General features: G+C 38.4%; 1 protein-coding gene across 1 annotated transcript in view; it reads left to right on the top strand.

Annotated features, from left to right (window-relative positions):
* ZC3H3 (zinc finger CCCH-type containing 3) overlaps positions 1-18357 on the top strand; it is a 495342-nt gene that overhangs the window by 412741 nt on the left and 64244 nt on the right. The gene's annotated exons all lie outside the window — the stretch shown is intronic.

Here is an 18357-nt window from a genome sequence, read left to right as displayed (position 1 = left end):
ACTTTCCCTCCTTAAGCATCCCTATTCCTGTCTGGCTTACAACATAGAAAAACTGTATTTTGAAGGTAGGATAAGAGATAGACTTCTCAAATAAAAGAGATAGACTTATAAAAGAAAGAGCATCGGCCTTATGGGGTTCAAGTCCTGGCCTTGCCCTCCTTCCTTTGCAAGTTCCTTCCTCTGTCTTGGCCTTAGTCCCTTTCTCTCTCAAATGAAGTTGAACACAATGGTTTTGTGTCTTCAAGCTCTGACAGTTTGTGATTATGAAGGACAGAATTTTTACAAGTTGGATAAATGACCTTAGCAACCATCCCAGTCCTGCACCTTCATATTTTACTCAAAGACACTCAGCCCAGCCTCCGGCAAAATTAGGTGCTAAGTCAAGCTCTCTGATTTAGCCAAGAATAAGAACCCTCTGTCAAAATGGGGTCTGTGTATGCTCCAAGGGATTTCTAAAAACGGTACAATCCCAGAACTGGAAGAGGCTTCAAGGGGACTTCTAAGTTGTTCTTCCCCTATCCTCCCTCCTCCCCCAAGGAATCGAATTGGCACAATGGATAGTTTTGGGCCTGGAGTCAGAAAGACCTGAGTTCAAATGCGACTTCAGATACTGCCTAGCTATGTGCCTCCTATCCAAGCCACTTAACTACTCTTTGCTTTAGTTTCCTAGCTGTAAAATGAGAATAATAGCACCTCCCACACAGTGTTGTTGTGAAGATCAAAGGAGAGATTTGTAAAAGTATTTAGCATAGTGCCTGGCACATTGAAGATGCTATATAAATGTTTTTCTTCTCTTCCCTTCCCTCCATTCCAGTTTCTTTTCCTTTTACAGCATCCCTGAGAAGTGGCTTTCCAACATTCATAGTTGTGGGCAACTCATTATCTCCTTCCTATCAACTATAACCTGTTCTATTGTGTGGTAGCTCTGACAATTACTCAGTAGTTTTCCTCCTACTGAGCTGGAATATATCTGTCCTAGAACTCCCATCATCCCCATTAGTCTAGGCACTCTGCTCCAGGCAGTAATATTCATTCAGGCTTCCTGAATGAACCACTCTCTCCTGAGAAGCTGTCAATTCTGAGACTACTGAATCCCCACCATATTCTTTTGAGAACACCTCTCTGCAGAGAATATTTTGCCCCTGAGGGACAGGGCCTTTACAACAGCCTTCTTCAGAGCCTGACTCTTCCAGAAAGTTTTCAATTCATAAGGCGTCTCCTATATTAGTTTACTGTCCATGATGCACAGAATCGAAAAATGTTACAAATAACTCACACTTATAAAGTACTTCAAACTTTACAGAATACTTTCTTTGCAATAATAATTCTATGAGATAATTAATGTAACTATTATCATCCCATTTTATTGATGAGAAAATAGGATCCAGAAAAGTGAAGGTCACATAGAGAAGGAATTAACAGAGCCATGATGTGGCCTCAGAATCTCAGACTTCAAACCCAGTGCTCTTTTTAATGAATTCTGTTACTTTCCAGTTTTAAGTAGTCTTTTAGGATAGGAATTTAGAACTGGATGGATCTTTAGATAACATTGAGTCCAAACCTTTCATTTAATAGATGAAGAAACAGAATAACTCATCCAAGATCCCACACCAAGTACAAAGCTGGCATTCAAATCTAGGCCTTTTGAGGCCATATTCAGTGTCCTTATCATTACCATGATATGTACCCACTAATCCTACAGTCTAAGGAGAGACTAGCTAAGAATCCTGTGCTTAAGAGAGATTCCATGGGAAGGATGGGGGGGAGGGTAAAAAGGTGTGGGCTTCAGTATTAGAACCAAGCATACAGATAGAGAGAAGGTGAAAACAATCAACCTATCAAGAAGCATTAAGGTGCCTATTCTGTGCTAGCTACTGTCCATACAGAGTCAAAAAGAAACAGTCCCTACTCTCAGAGAGCTTACCAGAAGGAGGAAGCAAAGTATGTAGATAATTAGATCATCCCTGAATTTAGTCTTGTGTTGAATTCTGTTTGCTAAATAAATTAAGCTTCACCCTTTAGTTTAGCATCCAGGAAAGTGGAAGGAAGGTTCCAGAGAGTCTCAGCAGAGTGAAACAAGATGAATAGATCTCATTAAATAATTGAATTTTTTTTTCATGCCCTTCAGTCTTGTCTGCTTGTGCTTTGTCTGCTTCTATCTACTAAATAAATTAAGGCTTGCTCCCCTGATCAAGTGGGGCCAGAGTGTCTAGTGGCAGAGAAAGACCAGTGACAATATGAACAGAGCTGAGTGGATTTCACTCTTCATACCCAGCACTGTCTCATGTTTCACAATAAGAGGACTCACTGCTGTAGGTAGCCCTGAGATTATCCAGTCCAGTTAGCCAGTATGGAGGACAAGGAACTTTTTTGCCAAGATTATAACAAGTGTGTGATGTTTATAGTTTTTAAAACCATAAACTAGTATCATCTAATACCTCTGTGTGTACAAAATGCAGGTTGATCTCTAGTCTTGAAGGGAAAGTGAAATACGGAATATGTTATTCAGGAGAATTAATTTTTCTTTAAAAGAAAAGAAGAAATGCTCTAAGTTGGAAACAAAGAAGAAAAATCTTATGGAGCAGTAGAGGAAAATCCTCTCTCGTGCCAGAAGATTACAGTGTGGAGAAACGTGGCAGAGAGAAAAGAGGGGAATGGAGCACCCAAACATTAAAAACTGTGTAGTAGGTATAGGGGCTCTACCTTAGAAGCACAGAGGGATGAACCATCACTGGAGAAAGCAGCTTCTTGCCCTAAAAGGAAAGATGTTTTAAATCCATAGGCTCTTTCAGATGACAGATAGTACATTCTTCCATCAGAAGAAGAGAGAAGGAGGAATGATGAGTAACTCCCAGATAAGGGGACCTGAAGTAGTCCTTTGTCAGTTTGTAATATACAAAAGAGAGATCTGCTGTCTTCCTAAGGTATGATGGATAACCTCCAGAAACTTCTCAAACCTACATCTAGTGATTCATGCAGGACCAAATAATACCTGTAAAAGGAATTTGAAAAGTATACTAAACCAAAAACTAAAAGCCTTGGAGACATATGTAGTGATTTCATCACTACTAGTTATTGAATTTTGGAACTTCAAAAGAAATAGGTAGGTCTGGGAGATAAACAACTAATTAAGAAGAATGTTTCTGAGAAAGAATGAGATGAAAAGTTTGGGAAATACCACAAATTTTGCACAGAAGTATACTACTATATTGATAAGAGATTCCAACATTCCTTCTGCTGTTCTTCTACCCCAAAACAGCTGTAACTCTTAAATTTATCACCTGGTTTACTGATAAAACATAGAAGCATTTAAGTGACTACTGTGTGCCAGGCATTGTGCCATACTGAGGATGCAAATATGAAAGTGTCTTTGTTCTTAAGGAATTTAACATTCTGCTAAAAGGATACAGCTCATCTGGGGAGTGATGGCCAGGAAGGGAACCAAACAGTTCCAGGAATCATGATGGAGCCCATAAGGTAGTAAATTGTCTTGGTCTTTCCAGAAGCAATGGTAATATTAATTTGATTATTGTTCTATAAGCAAGAGAAATGTATAACAAAGGGACCCATCGGTTTTTCTAGACCTAATTCAGATCAGCAAAAGAAACTGGCTACCTAAGTAGAAACAACAGCAGTTTGGGAGCAAATGAACCACTCTATCAAAGAATTCATGATAGAGAAAAATAAACCCAGGAATTAGTCTGATATATATATTATAGATTTGAAGAGACCAGAGTGCAGATAAAAGATAAGTAAGATCTAATGGCCTAACATTTTGCAGGTCAAGTCAATCCAAGAAGGATTAGAAGTTCTCTAGAATTGTATTTGAAAACATGAATAAAAATGTAGCAATAAGGGAAGAGGGGAATAGCCTAAAGGAACTAAAGCTGATACACAGGAAACTTAGCAAAAACCTCAGATTTAAGAGATATCTAAAAGATGTAGCAAATGATGAATACAAAAAAGCAGGCCAGTTCTATAAGAATTGAGTCAGGAATACAAGTCCAAAAGGGATCACTTAAAGGAATTCTGACATGGTTTTTTTCATCTGTTAAATAGATGATCTCTCAGGGCCATTCCAACTCAAGACATCCTTGAGTTCAAGTCAGCTAGTCAAACAGTAGTCAATAAGCATTTTTAGCACTTTTTATATACCAGGTACTTTGCCAAGCTCTTTGTGTACAAATATGAAAAAGGCAGACAGTCCTTAACCTCTAGATGCTTACAGACAAATGGAAAAATACAACAGGAAACCGAAACATCAGGCAGCAAACATGGTGGAGAAGTTATGGAGATCTAAAAGGAGTGCAACCAGATGGGAAATATGGAGATGTCTATGCTGTTTCCTTTCCTTAAATGGAGGTGTTTATGGTTTCCCCCCACCAAGGAGAAAATGGCCATGAAAAACAGAGGTGGTGAAGGATCACAGCACTAGGTAGTATTGTTGCATGAGGTGTGAGGTTAATGAAAAGGCCAAAGTTCTTTTCTTTCCCAAGGAAAATAATATTGGGTGAAGAAGATAGGAGAATGGAGTTGGCAGAGAACTGAAACTCAGGATCAGTGGAGGGGATAGTCAGGCAGCATCTAGTAGCCCTCAGAAAGCCAAAGTTTTCAGATCTTTGCCAACTACAACATAAGCGTACTGAAAGCTAGTGGGTGTAGTTGGTAATTTGCTGCAGGTGATTTTTGAAAGTGAAAATGTGTCACGACAACAGAGAAAAGCAAATGTTCACCCTATTTTCATAAAAAGGAGGAGAGTAGTCTCTGCAAATCCTAGATTTGCAGTAAACTTGCATTTCTGTTCTTGGCAAAATTCTAAAACAGACTATAAAGGGCATTTTGAAATAGAAACAGTGATCACTAACTTTAAGAACAAGTCATGTCAGACAACCTTCATTTGCTTTTTTGAGAGAGTAACAAGATGGGTAAGTCAAAGGAATGTTGTAGACAGTAGAATAGATTTGCAACAAAGCATTTGAAAGTTGTTCATACCAAGCTTTGGAATAAAATGTATAATTTCAACTTGGTTTATTGACCAGATCCAATGAGGAAGTGGTTAATAGGTCATTGTCAGCTTAGAACTCAGCCCTAGGACCTCAGGGATTTGTCTTTGGCCTTATACTGTTCAACATTGTCAAGTAGATGAAGACTTAGATGGCATTGGTTATTCAGTTTGCATTTAACTTTGAATAACAAGAGTTTGGTCTCAAAAGATCTTGACAGGCAAGAACTATGGTTTGAATCAAGATGCAATTTACTAAGGATGAAAGTTGGGTTCTATGTAGGTTAAAATATTAGCTTCACCAATGGAATGGGAGAAGTCTCACTTAAGTAACAGCACTTTCAGCTTAAGTGGATTCCATGGGACTTTTAGCCATAAATTTTGGGTCTTGGGATGGGGTGTCAATGAACTTGAATGGGGGGGGGGACATTATATCTCCTATTTCGATATAACTGATTTCTTTTGTAATAGTATGTATTTTATCTTATGTATTTTAAAACATTCTGTGAGGAGTTCCATAGAATTCATCAGATTGTGAATGGTTTCATAACACAAAAAAGATTAAGAAATCCTGTTATTAATCAACATGGCAGCAAAAAAAAAAAATAGTGCCATCCTAAACTCATTAAGAGACACATCATGTTCAAAATAAGACACACAGTAAGTTCTCTGACCTCTGATTTAGCCCATACCTGAAGTGCTGGAGAGTTCAGGGACACAAGAAGAAACAAATAAGCTAGATAGTGATTGTGTCCAGAAATGAATGAGAGGGAACAAATGTTTATTAAGCACCTGCTATGTAATAGGTACTGTTTTAATAAGTGCTTTACAAATTATCTTGTTTGAACCTTACAACAACCTTGTAAGGTAAATTATCCTCAATAATTCCCATTACTCTCATTATTCCCATCTTTGCGGAATAGTTGAAGTTCTGTCTGAGGCAGACAGAAGTTAAACACTTGCTCAAGTTTAACTAGCAAGTGTCTAAGGCTTGTCAAGTCGCCCTGACTTTAAACCCAGCACTGCATGATTTATCTAGTTAGATGAATAAGTATGGATTACAACAAGGGTTCTTTTTTGTTTCACAGACACCCTTCTCAGAAAAATTAAAAAATGTAAGGTTACAAAGAAATTTGACTATATTAAAATAAATTATCAAATACTTTTTACAATAAGTTCACTCACTCCAATTGAAGAATCTTAGAATTAGATGCACATTCAAGGTCCCACAGATCTTAGATTCTGTGATTTTGCTACTGATAAGTACCCACCAAAATGAGCATTAACCTAATAAACTAAATGATTGACTTGGTCCAATAAGTACTAGTCAATATTATTTGGAGAGTATCTGTTCCTTGATGCAAGGAAATCCTGGGATACTTCAAAATAAGGAAAAACTAGGAGGTATGTGTAGTTTCCTTCTGATCTCCCATGGTAAGCTTCATTTTTACCCTTTACCTTAGGCCCATTGCCTGAATCCCAGGATATAGACCCTTAGCCCTTACCCCAACTGTAGTCTCAGCTCTAAAACTTAACTTTAGATTCAACTCTTATCCTTCAATCTTTTTTTTTAATATTTTATTTTATTTTATTTAATAATGATTTTATATTGACAGAATCCATGCCAGGGTAATTTTTTTACAACATTATCCCTTGCACTCGCTTCTGTTCCGATTTTTCCCCTCCCTCCTTCCACCCTCTCCCCTAGATGGCAAGCAATCCTATATATGTTAGATATGTTGCAGTATATCCTAGATACAATATATGTTTGCAGAACCGAACAGTTCTCTTGTTGCACAGGGAGAATTGGATTCAGAAGGTATAAATAACCCGGGAAGAAAAACAAAAATGCAGATAGTTCACATTCGTTTCCCAGTGTTCTTTCTTTGGGTATAGCTGCTTCTGTCCATCCTCGATCAATTGAAACTTAGTTAGGTCTCTTTGTCAAAGAAATCAATTTCCATCAGAATACATCCTCATACAATATCATTGTCGAAGTGTATAATGATCTCCTGGTTCTGCTCATTTCACTCAGCATCTTTTCATGTAAGTCTCGCCAGTCCTCTCTGTATTCATCCTGCTGGTCATTTCTTACAGAACAATAATATTCCATAACGTTCACATACCACAATTTACCCAGCCATTCTCCAGTTGATGGGCTTCCATTCATTTTCCAGTTTCTAGCCACTACAAACAGGGCTGCCACAAACATTTTGGCACGTACAAGTCCCTTTCCCTTCTTTAGTATCTGCTGGATCAAAGGGTATGCACAATTTGATAACATTTTGGGCATAATTCCAGATTGCTCTCCAGAATGGTTGGATTCGTTCACAGTTCCACCAACAATGCATCAGTGTCCCAGTTTTCCCGCATCCCCTCTAACATTCATCATTATTTTTTCCTGTCATCTTAGCCAATCTGACAGGTGTGTAGTGGTATCTCAGAGTTGTCTTAATTTGCATTTCTCTGATCAATAATGATTTGGAACACTCTTTCATATGAGTGGTAATAGTTTCAATTTCATCATCTGAAAATTGTCTGTTCATATCCTTTGACTATTTATCGATTGGAGAATGGCTTGATTTCTTATAAATTTGAGTCTCTATATATTTTGGAAAGGAGGCCTTTATCAGAACCTTTAACTGTGAAAATGTTTTCCCAGTTTGTTGCTTCCCTTCTAATCTTGTTTGCATTAGTTTTGTTTGTACAAAGGCTTTTTAATTTTTATCCTTCAATCTTAAGCCATAGTTTTAGTCCCCCTCATCCGAGACCTCATTCCTGACTGCCAGCTCTTACCTCATGTCTCAGCCCAGAGCTCCACGATATTTTCTGTCTGTAAATGATCTCCAACATTCTGTTTGAATAGAGGCTCCTTACTCCCTTCACACAATCTCTGAGAATCCATTTGGGATAGTTAGCAAGTTTGCCATCTTGTTAGTCCTAGCTGCTTGCCCATAGGAAGTACGGCTTAGGAGCATTAAAGCAGTAAAGCCCCAAATAGGACTTGAAATAATGGCACCTGAACTTCTAACTACCCTCCACAGTGAAAAGCTCTCAGGCATTATTTGGGTGGAATTTAAGGGGTTGGACATTAGGGAATTGAGCTCTGGTCTAGACATACCTCTTACACTCAGGCAGGCAGGGCCCATGTGTTGACTGTGATTTGCTCCTTCACAGTGTTGTTTACGTCTATAATTACTGTGTTCTGCTGCTTTTCCTGCCAGCCCTGCCATGCTTACCTGTCATCCATGAAGGACTATTGTTATAAGAAATTCCCGACAGCTGAATAAACCAGACTCCTTCCCCTTCTTAATTAAGCAGCCTGTTTGACTTTTATATAGAGGGATACAACAAATACAAAGCAATTTAATGTCTCCCCTCCCCTCTTTTTCTTTCTCCCTATTTTAATTCCCAACATACTGTAAAGTGAGCACTGAATACCTGTCCCCTACTAAGTGAATTCCCTCTCTTTCTTCTCAGCCAGATATCATGGTTGCCTAGGAGGAGTAGCTCCTCTGTGAACAGATCTGTTCATGATGTAAATTTTGATGTTTTCACCCACATTCCCCAAACATCTGGTTTAACATGTCTTGACTATGCCGGGGGCTTGGGGCTACTAAATCTTATCTCTGCCCTTCAGGTTTGCAGCTCAGGCTTAGGACTTAGTACTTGGTGCCTTTTTTCATGTTTGACTGACCCAGGTGAAAGTCCCATCACTTTCATCTAGAATATTCTGGTACAGCAACATGTGGGGACCTAATTTGATTAGTCAATCCCAAATAACTTGAAACTTTATTGAGATTTTACTGTTTGCCTCTGGTTGACAAGTACTCTCTGTTGAGGTAACAAACCTCAGAAACTTTACAGACTGACTAGAGAGAGGAGTCTCACCAACACTGATGAGTTAGAAAAATGTACAGGGCAGAATAGAGTCATGTGATTGTGGGCAGGTCACTTTGTCTGTCTTGGACCTCAATTTTCTCAGTTGTAAAATGGGAAGATTGAATTAGATGAACTCTAAGGTCCTTTCAAACTCTAGCATTCTATGACTTCAAATCTTGGGTTAGATAATTCCAACATCAGTGACTCTGAGAATTACAAGAAAAAAGAAAAAAAAAGACCAATGAGCTTAAAAAAGAGAAGACTTCATGGAGAGAGAGGGAAACTCTGAGCTAGGCCCTGTAAAATAAATAGCTTGAATAAGAAGATGTAGGGGCCATAACCTCAACCAAAGGATTTAATTCAAGAAGGAAAAGACATTATTTGGTATCGCTAAGATTGTAATAGGACAATAGGGTAGTATATCTTATTCAAGAGTAACGTATTAAGTTAAAATGCCAAGAAAGCTTTAAGAGTGCACATGGAAAGGGAAGGACACCACATTCATGAAAGTCTCTGGATCTGTGGAAGTATAGGAATGGTGGAAGAAAACCAGGTCGGGGGAATTGAGGGAGAAGACAACATTTTGCTTTTCTAACCAAGAAGGACTGCTTGATGCAGTGAAGAGGGCACAGGATTATATTTATTTCTGTAAGGTCATCTCATGAGCCATTTATTCCAGCCCCTTCATGATGAAGAAATTTAGGCCCAAGCAAGTTAAATGATTTGCCCAAAGTTAAATCAGTAAGCTGGAAGGTTACACAGGTACTGACACTTGGATTCAAACATGGTCCTCCAATTCCAGACTCTTTCATTTAACCATTCTTTCTTCTTGAAAAAATAAGAACAAGAATATCAGATATAGTCTGACATGTATCCTGAAAAGAGAGATCAGCATTAGAGCAGATAGAATCACATGGCTTTATGATTCTATCTCATTTAAGTCTGTATTTGCCAAGGAATTCCTTCTGGAATCAGATTGCCTTTTTTAGATATTTCTTTTTTTTTTCTTTAAATGTAATTATCTGTAATTATGTCATCAAATTTTGTTGTTATATCATCCCTTTTGAAATTACTTTCCTAAATATTTTAAAACATAAGTCTGATTGCAGAGGAAATTCCTTGGCAAATACAAACTTAGATAAGAGATGGAATCAAGGACAAATAACTGAGGATCAATAAAAGGAATAGCATAACCTACAAGATTAGTTCAACTGAGATGGGACTGATAATAAAAACAACCACATGGCAAAGAAAGTGATCAAAGGATAGACCCATTGCTCTGGGTGGGATAGTGATAACTGATGACTAGGGAAAGATTTTCTATGCCAAAGAAAATGAATTTCAAATAATAAGGATTACACAAAAGTGATAAGTGAGTTAAAATTACAAATAAGTGAGAAATGCCTAAATACCCTCAATGAGTTTAACCAAACCCAAACAAACTTATCCCTCAGTACTAAAAGTATTGAGAAAAGGGATTGTTGAGCTGATCTGTGAAAATCAGAACTATTAAGAATAGTAAGTATCTTGGCTACCATTCAGAGAGTTCAAAAGGTTGGAACACTAGATTGAATCTAGGGATAAGAGATAACAACTGGACTTGTGATTTCATTGGTATAAATGCATAGATAAGAAAGCTTCCAGTGCCAATACAGTTTGACACCTTATTGACTTAAGAGTCTGAAAGAGATTCCTAGAGAACTGAGAGCTTAAATGACTTCCTCAGATTATTACACAGCCAGAATATATCAACTGAGATTTTTAAGTCCTTTTAAGATGAAATTACAATGTAACATAATAATACATACATACACACACACACACACACACACACACACACATATATAATTCACAATTAGGTTCAAAGAACTCATGATGAAAAATATTATCCACCTCCAGAGAGATGAAATCTGATTGCAGATTAAAGCATGCTTTTTTCACTTTATTTTTCTTGCTTTTTTCCCCCCTCATTTAAAGGAGCTAATATTGAAATATATTCTACATGATTTCATATGTATAATTGATATCATATTGCTTTCTTTCTCAGTGGGTGAGGGAGAGATTAAAAAGAGAAAATTGAGAAGTCAATATTTTTTTTAACTGATGTTAAAAAATAAAATTTTATTTTAGAAAAAGATTCATGATTGGACTAAGTAAGGCTATAAGAAGAATATAATAACTGCCTTTAGATGTCTGAAATGCTGATATATTAGGAGATCTACCTTTTTTTGTCTTCAGAAAACAGTGAGTTAAAGTTACAGAGATGCACAAAGAAGGAAAAATCTCTTACCAATTAAATTATCTAAAAGTAAAACTACTTGTAGAGAATATATAGCTATTCATCAGGTATCCTGATTGCAGTTTTAGGATTGGACTAGATCAGTTCTAAAATTATTTCCATCCTGAGACTTTATTTCTGTAAATTTATTTGTGGCTGGTAGCCAGCTAGAAAGATTTTCTCAGAAGCCAACGTGTAGGAATTTTTAGGATCTATATGGTACTCCATACATTTGGAAGCAGATAATTCACTTTTCTCCAACCAAGTAAAAAAGCCTTCCCTTCTTTCTAACAATTCTATTTCTGCTCAAGACACCACCTTTTATCCAGTAACCCAAATTCACAACCTCAAGAGTTTTTGACTCCTCATAACCACATATCCAATCAGTAACCAGCTCTTGTCAATATTACTACATTAACATCTCTCTGTTCAGGTGGGCACCAACCTATTTTAGGCCTGGATTATTACTCCTAGTCCAAGTGGGTTGAGTTGATGTGGGGTCATCTGGCTTTTCATACAGTAATTGACCCAGAAAGGAACAGGGACCAGCAGATGAAATGAGAAAGTATGTGTCTATATGCATACAACTCAGTCTACAGTTTTTATATTGGCTGGTGAATGCACAAATACGATGTGCTAGTGCTGTTGTCAGGGTTTATTTGCAGCTGGGGTTGGGAGTTGGTGTGCCAGTTGAAGCTAGGAAAGACATTTGATTTATTTGGACCTTCAGAAGTTGCCTCAGAATGGTTTCCCAGTCTCTTTCTTTTCAGCATGGCTTATAGACAGCACACAGATAGCCTGGCTGAATTCCAGATCCATGGAAAGTAAGGTCAAATGAAGAAGAGATGAGGAGTGTAGCTGGCAACTTTCTATTGAGGAGTACTGAAATAGTTATTTGTTGATTTGATAACAATAATAGAGATGTATTGTCTTCCCAGAGCATATATCCAGAATATGATAGTTTCTCGATTACTGTTACCAACTTCTGATTCATAGGAGCCAAAAAATCTGCAAGAAAGAACCTAATAACATTATTAAACATTTCAAAGTCTTGGACAAGAAAACTAGGACCTTTAGAGGACAGGTAATACCTTCATCGTTGCTACTATTGAAATTAAGGACTTTCAGTGGAGAGAAAAGGCACATTGTAGGTAAGGAGGTGGTGTCTGAAAATGGAATTTAGATTTCTGGATCTTAACTTAAAATATAAGAAGAACAATTCCCATCCACTGATAAGAGAAGACTGATGACTAGCAGACATGTATTTTCATAGTCTTTCCTTCCCACTCAGAAAGACTTTAAACTGAAAAGGGAGCAAAGGAAAGAGAAAACTACCCATTTGTATTTACCAAGTTAGATTACCTTAAAGAATGGGAAAGTAAGAATAAGAATAACGGGCATCTAGGTAGCATGACATATAGAACACCAAATCTGGAATCAGGAAGACTTGAGTTTACATCTGACCTCAGACCCACTTGCAGGGTGACCTTGGACACATCTTTTATTCTGTTTGTCTCAGTTTACTCATCTGTAAAATGAGCTGAAGAAGGAAATGGCAAACCACTCCAATATCTTTGCCAAGGAAACCCCAAATGAGGTTATCAAGAATAGGACATGATTGAACAACAGAATTAACAACAAAAGAAAGACTAGCTCCTCATTGTAGACACCCCAAAGTTCAAGAAGGGAGCCAACAATGAACCTTTGGCTTTCATATAAGGAGACAAATTTGGACTTGTAAATATCTCGAAAGTGTGATGAGATCCATGACTGGAGTTTGACTCAAGAAGAATATTTTTTCAGAAGAAAAAAGGATATATAAAAGAAATGATAGAGTAACATTGCATAATTAAAGGATATTAAATGGAAAATTTTTGTGTGTGGGGTGTAGAAATGACTTCCATTTGAGAATTTGTGATAGAGAGGAAAGGAGACTTTAGTACAATTTGATATGAGCTATAAATTTGAGAAAAGATTTCAAAAGACTCAATAAATGGTTTGGTAGGTTTCTATGGATTAAAATCTACAGTGATGAAAAACTCTCAAGGTTGATACAGAGATAAATAATGATAATGAGAAGAAAAATTGGAGGAGGGCAAAAAGGCATAGACCAGTGAGCTCTACTTCAATTTATCATTGTAAAATGAGCTGGGATAGTTAGTGAATATTTGGAAAAAGAAGCTGTCATCACAGAAAGCCAACTTCATCAAGAGCAGACCTAGACTAAATTTTCTTTTTTGAAATGTTTACTAGAATCATAGCTCTGAAGCTGGAAAGTGATCTCAGAGGTTGAATAATCCAATTCTCTCATGTTATGAGAAAATGATCTTGCCCAAGATCACATAGAGCAAGTATCAGAGATGGAATTTGAACCTTAGAGCACCTGAGCAAATGGTCTTTCCACTCTACCCATACTGCCTCCTAGACTATTAGATCAGTACAGTGTTTTACTATAGATAGTTTTTCACATTCTTTGTTAAAATCTAGGTAAACTCATATTATTCTCATGGATAGATGATTATATAAAATCTCTTCATTCAGATATGAAGACATAATAGCACTCAGACCTGATTGAATGGATGGGCCCAAAGAATAGTCATTAATGGTTGGAAGGAATATGGTCTCAGAGATCTCTGACCTGATGCTAGTTATCCTTTTTACAAGGGGCTTAGATAAAGGCTTACATAGCATGCTTATCAAATTTCATGATGATTCAAAACTGGGAGGGACAGGTAGCACATGCATAAGTCAGTAACGCTAAAGATACTTCCAACTTCAGAGTTGGACACTGGATTGAAGCTAAAAAATTGAATTTCAATAGGGTCTTAGACTTGGAATCAAAAATAAGCTTCACAAAAACAAGATTGTCAAAGCATGGCTTGACAGCAACTCCTCATAAAATGACTTGGGAGTTTTAGTAAGCTACAAGCTCAGTATGTGTCAATAATGTGATATGACAGTCAAGAAGGGTAATGTATTCTTTACCCAAATTGTAAGAGACATAGCTTCCAGGGCTAAGGAGATGATAGCATTACTTACTGTACTCTGCCCAGGTTAGACTACATCAGGAATATTGTGTTTAGTTCTGGGAACTACATTTTAAGAAGGCCATTAATAGACTGTCCAATGTTCAAAGGGGGACATTGAAAATGGTGAAGGACTGCAGTGGTATATGTTATATGATATTATCAGTGTCATATAAAAAGTAGTGAAAAGATCTAGGGATTTTTCTCCTGGAGAAAACAAGACACAGGAAAGGAAGCTCAAGGTCTTCAAGTATTTGAAAAGCTATATGTAAAAGGACTAAATTTGTTCTGTTTGATCCCAGGAGGCCATACTAAGAGCAAGGTTAGAAGCTGCAAAGAGGCTATTATAGCTTAATATAAGGGGAAACTTCCTAATAATTGTAACTTTCCAAAAGTGAAATGCCCTCAACGGAAAGCAGGTTCTCCCTCACTGTTGGACTTTTGGTGAAAGCTAGATAGTCATGACTTGTTATAAAAATAAAGAGGATTTTTATTCAGGTATAAATTGGATTACATTATTTTTGAGATCTCTTTGAACTATGGGACTCTATGGACTTGGCTACAGGCCTAGTAAGAGACTGGCCCCAAACAGTCCTGTGTATTCGGTCCAAGGGAATTCCCTCTCCTCACTTCCCTCTCCTGTCTTCAAAAGAAGAGCCAAGTCAGATGAGATGATGAGCTAGGAAATAAAATTCAACCATCCACGCATTAATCGACCATAGAAAAGACAAAGGAGTAGAAATGATTACTGCTTTCAGAGAAGTAATACTTGTGAAGTAATTAGCGAATAATGAAAATATGTGTTTGTGTGTATGTGTGTATATATAACCAGTGCACTGAAGGGATGCTGAGCCTACTAAAACCACTAAGAATGTATTCTCACAAAAAATCTGGAAATAAATCTAACCACAGACTTGTTGCAAAATTTTTCTTATCAAAGAAACAGTTTAACTAAATTCAGAAATTCATCACCAGCTTGGCCTTAGGTTCATGAATTTTTCAGCCACAGCAATTTTCCAAAATCATCTACTAAGTTATGGAGTGGGGTTAGACTCTATATTAATCAAAGGAATGCTAATACTAATGGAATCACAACCCATTGAAACCTCTGAATAGATTCACATATACATGAATGAAGATGGGACCGAGACCTTTTTTCATTTCATTGATGATGAGAGAGCCAGGGGAGGAACTTCCTTTATCAATATAGATCAGCACTTCCTCTTCTGCTCTCACACAGTTCTGAAGAGTTGTCTAAGGCACTGAGAAGTTAAATGACTTACGCCTGGGTTCACTGAGTAAAAATGTTTTAGTCAAAAAGCAAGTCCAACTCAGGGCTCAGGGTCATATCCCTCATCAAGGTACCAGACTTGTCACATGCATGCATGCATAAAGCAGATATGCACATACAGCATGCCGAGTCTTAATGTTGTTTTTTAGTGACTTAAATGTATGTGGAGCTGGGGCTGTATCTGGGTATGGGTATATGTACAGACCATGCCAAAAGTCAGAGTGCAGTTTTTAAACTGGGTTAAAATATAGAGGAGTGGTGTGCATGTTCTTGTGTGTCAAAAATTTTTTAAGCTGGCTTAAAACTGCTCTAAGATTTTTGGCACACACTGTACACACATGCATATAGATCTCTAAATACATAGTCACATATAATATTATTAGTTCTGAAAGGCAGTGAAGTACAGTACTAGATTTAGAATCAAGAAGATCTGATTCACATCCTCTAACACTGGCTGGGCCACCTTAGGAAAGTCACCTTCTCTCACTGAACCTCAGTTATTTCATGTGCAAAATAAAAATGTAGTACCTGCCTCACAAGTTTGTTAAGAGACTCAAAAGAAGCTGCATGTAAAGTGCTATGCAAATATTTAAAGCTCCCTCTGAATCTAAGTTAGCATTATCATCATGTTGTTATCTGTGCCCAGCTTAGAAGCCTAAGGGCATGGAGAGGCTTGCCTTAACTTCCCTGTTACTTCCCATGACCTGCCCCCCCACCTTAGGCTCACCTACTCTCCTGGCCATCCGCCACAGTTGCTCAATTCTATGTTCATGAACTCTGAAATGCGCTTCTCAGCTCATAGCTCCAGACTGTTGTTTGTCCCCACGGAGTCCTCCAGGCTCTCGGTTCTCTGCGATGGGAACACTCCTGTACTAGTGAGGATCCACTTTCCTCAGCCTGACTGCTTAGTGGACCAGCTCAACTTTAGCCTGTTCTCTTAAGTACTTGCCCCCTTACTACATTGCCATTGTTGCTGTGTCAAGCCTTGGTCTTAGATCACTTCCACAAGCCACCGAACCCTCACCTGCTAGGCAGTCCTTTTCTACTTCCTTATTGATGCCCTTTCTCCCTCATTGCCTTGGCTCTTCCAAATCTTTCACCGTCCTCCAATTTCCCATGGCTTCCCCCTTCTTCACCTGTCAACTAAGAAGCATGATTCATATATTACAGAAAAAATGAGGTCATTGATGAAGGCTCCCTTCTTTCCCTCATCTCAGATCTCCAGAGACCTTTCTTCTCTCCTTCACACCATGAGAGAAACTTTCTCCTTGCCTGCACATGTGGCATGGTTCTTTTCCTCCAGTGCCCCTCTCAGGTCCCCAGCCCTCTCTTATTTTTCTTTCTTTTTTTTTTTTTATTTAATAATTACTTTATATTGACAAAATCCATGCCAGGGTAATTTTTTTACATTATCCCTTGCACTCGCTTCTGTTCTGATTTTTCCCCTCCCTCCTTCCACCCCCTCCCCTAGATGGCAAGCAATCCTATATATGTTCGATATGTTGCAGTATATCCTAGATACAATATATGTTTGCAGAACCGAACAGTTCTCTTGTTGCATAGGGAGAATTGGATTCAGAAGGTATAAATAACCCGGGAAGAAAAACAAAAATGCAGATAGTTCACATTCGTTTCCCAGTGTTCTTTCTTTGGGTATAGCTGCTTCTGTCCATCCTTGATCAATTGAAACTCAGTTAGGTCTCTTTGTCAAAGAAATCAATTTCCATCAGAATACATCCTCATACAGTATCGTTGTCGAAGTGTATAATGATCTCCTGGTTCTGCTCATTTCACTTAGCATCAGTTCATGTAAGTCTCGCCAGTCCTCTCTGTATTCATCCTGCTGGTCATTTCTTACAGAACAATAATATTCCATAACGTTCATATACCACAATTTACTCAACCATTCTCCAATTGATGGGCATCCATTCATTTTCCAGTTTCTAGCCACTACAAACAGGGCTGCCACAAACATTTTGGCACATACAGGTCCCTTTCCCTTTTTTAGTATCTCTTTGGGATATAAGCCCAATAGAAACACTGCTGGATCAAAGGGTATGCACAGTTTCATAACTTTTTGGACACCTCTCTTACTTTTCATTCTCCCCTTGCCTTCTTTCCATGCTCATCCAGCCTTGCTTTCTTCTTACATTTCTCATGCTTTTTGTGGCTAAGCTCCTTAAGACCCTTCACAACCTGGAACTTGCTCTCTTCTGAGTCCTTCTCAGCTGGTGTCTGCCTCCCTTAGCCCTCCTCTTCCTGGACCACTCTGCTGCCTTGGACTCCTGATTGCCCTCAGCCTGCTCCCTCCTCTGGATCTTTGTCCCTCACCAACTTAGCACAGATGTCCGGGGCGCTCTCCTCTCTGTCCCACTTGGTCATCTCTTCAGCTCCCATGCTAGTGGTCATCATCCATGCTGGGAGAGCCCTTTTCAGGGCTGCTCATCCACCCCAGGGGAGCCTCTGGGCAGATGGCTAAACCAGGTTAAGATGGCCGACAAGCCTTGAACCTTCGGTGATCTAGTGGGGTGTCTGCCCCAGGCAAGTGAAGACTCCCTGGAAGAACAAACGGAGGAGAACAATTTGTGACAGTAGCCATGAAGGCCACAGATGCAGGCACTCTGCCAGTCCCTCCCCTTCTTGGGCCGTTATCAGTGACTGTGACTTGTCTCTTGTCATTGGACTGTGGTGACTGGAAGAGAGAATGGGGCCAGTGAGTTCATCCAGTTTTATCTCACCCAAATCCATTCATACGAGTCAGAAGTATCACTCTGGGTCCTCTTCAGAAACAAAGGACAAACAACAGTTTGCCATGTACGTACGTAGCTTGTCACGTTGCTATTTTCTTATCTTCGAAGGCAGGGGACTATCTTTTAGC

Source organism: Antechinus flavipes, chromosome 1, assembly GCF_016432865.1.
Source record: "Antechinus flavipes isolate AdamAnt ecotype Samford, QLD, Australia chromosome 1, AdamAnt_v2, whole genome shotgun sequence".
In the NCBI taxonomy this organism is placed as follows: Eukaryota; Metazoa; Chordata; class Mammalia; order Dasyuromorphia; family Dasyuridae; genus Antechinus; species Antechinus flavipes.
Note: the sequence above shows the minus strand (reverse complement) of the source record. Positions and strands in the feature narration are given on the sequence as shown.